The sequence below is a fragment of the Cyprinus carpio genome, chromosome B19 (assembly GCF_018340385.1).
Source record: "Cyprinus carpio isolate SPL01 chromosome B19, ASM1834038v1, whole genome shotgun sequence".
NCBI classification, from domain to species: domain Eukaryota; kingdom Metazoa; phylum Chordata; class Actinopteri; order Cypriniformes; family Cyprinidae; genus Cyprinus; species Cyprinus carpio.
In genome coordinates, this window is record NC_056615.1 from 31686671 (window position 1) to 31688852 (window position 2182).

General features: G+C 36.3%; 1 pseudogene; it reads left to right on the top strand.

Annotated features, from left to right (window-relative positions):
* LOC109062816 overlaps window positions 1-982 on the top strand; it is a 13978-nt pseudogene extending 12996 nt beyond the window's left edge.
* Window positions 983-2182: the final 1200 nt, after the last annotated feature.

The window sequence follows — 2182 nt, forward strand, 5'->3', positions numbered from 1 at the left end:
ATCAAAAATGATTGCCAATTTAAACGCTTTAATGACATTACGAAATAGCCTAGGCTAATTACCCCCATATTAGTTCCGATACCAAATAAAGTCAACTTCATAAATAGGCCTGTATCCATTGTGAACATATTTTATTATTAGTCTTAAAATGTCCATAACATAAAATCATTGTTGAGCCACAACATTGTCAGCATACCATAGTTTGACTTGTACTGCGCTGCGCTGAATTCTAAAGACTGCTGCACAGTGGCGGCGACTAGCGTCTTGAGCTTAAACAACGCACTTCAAGCTGTAATTGAGTTAGTAAACCAACCTTATGAAAGTGTGACTTACAGAAGATATACTTAGCGTACGAACGTGTCGGGAATCGTGCCATAACATTAAGAGAGAGGTTAAGGAATAGGTTAAGAACTACTTAGCGATAAGAACGTTTTGGGGAACCGGGCCCTGATCATTATTAGTTTTAAGGACGTTTTGGGGGGAAGGGACAGTGTTCTGAACCCTGAAGGAAACATCTTGATCACAGTCACAGTCAGAGTAGAGAGAAACTCAGTGATGTTTAGAAATATTATGTTTAAACAACAAATTAATATTAAACTGTGAGATTAACATTTCAACATTCTGTACAGAAGCAAAGGAAAAACTGCACGACACTGATAAAGACAAAACTGATGACTCTAAATATCGTTGTAAGTACAGCAGAAGGCATCGATAGCTCTACAACAATCTTAAACAGTGAACATAAAAATCGAAAGAAACTTTAAAAATAAAATATGTGCTCTCCCTACTTTTCCCTTTTAGCTGTAGGCTGCTGGAGTTTGGCAGCTGCACTGACTGTGTTTTTGTGGTTCTGCTGGCTCTGATTCTGACTGCTGTCACGTTACACAAGTGCCTGCACAGAGAGTGTAGCTACAGAGAGAAAATGGGGACTGAAGCATTGAGGGCCTATACTGACATCTGCAGAGGGCCCGGTGGACCCTGATTAAACCGTACAGGTGTGAAGGACACCTAACTGGAATTCACCACGTGACTTGAACTTTTTTAATACCGTAGACATCAAACACTTTCTGACATATAAAACTGTTTAGAAACAAGTGGCGTTCATAGATTGGGCTCCAAATGATCCAAATGTGTGTGTATCCCCGGACTGCATTGGAATTCAAAGTTGAAACTAAAAACATCAGTCGTGCTCATTCATTTTGTGAATCTGTCAGCTCTGACTGACATGAAAAAAGGATAGCACCATAGCACGCACATAACTTTTATTTTATTTTTTTTTTTAAATTGGTACAAAATTCAGCAATTTATTCCATGATCTGCAGAAGATACTGTCAAAATTTCGGCAATATATTAAAAGTTCAGGTATGTATGCACACGCACCATGGGACTAGACCCCACGTTTAGGCATCCCACGTGAAAAAAAAATACTTCTAATATAGTAATTATCGTAAATTTTGGTTTTTTGAACCAGACTGTAGTAAGTGTATTATACTGTTATAATATATAATATTTGCAACACCTTTGTTAATGAATGCTACCGCATACTATTAAGTATAGAGAACTGATAACTAGTAATCATACTGTCGTTCTTTAGTTTTTACTACCAGTAAACTGTAGTGTATTGCTAGTATAATCTTACTCTAGTTTGTAGAAAACGTACAGGAATACCATATTGGGTAAAGTAATTTGTTTATATTACTGTAGTTGTTATATTACCACAGCAACTATAGAATTACCACAACAAATTAATTCAACTTCACTATAGTATGGTTCAAAAACACTTTAGTATTTACTATAAATTACTAAAGTATTTTTTCATGTCTTATTATTGTGTCATCATTAATTTACTGTATCTGGACTCACAAATCTCACAAAGTTTCGTTAACCACGCGTTTATGCAAGCTAATAGACTACATTAGAGCAAGATCTGCTTTGACAGAATCATCCAGCAGAGGACAGTAAACACCAATCATACTCCTCACAGTGGAGGCTCCATATTCCCAGACTCAGCTCATGCGTGGAAATCATTTGTTTTTACTTTACTAAGAGCTCACTAAATGTGCAATGGTTTACAAAGTTTAGACACATATCAGACTACAGCTTGCATTAAGTAATCGGGTAAAATGACCAGGAACATAAATCATAATATTTGTCTAAATACTTTTATTTGCATGCACGTAGA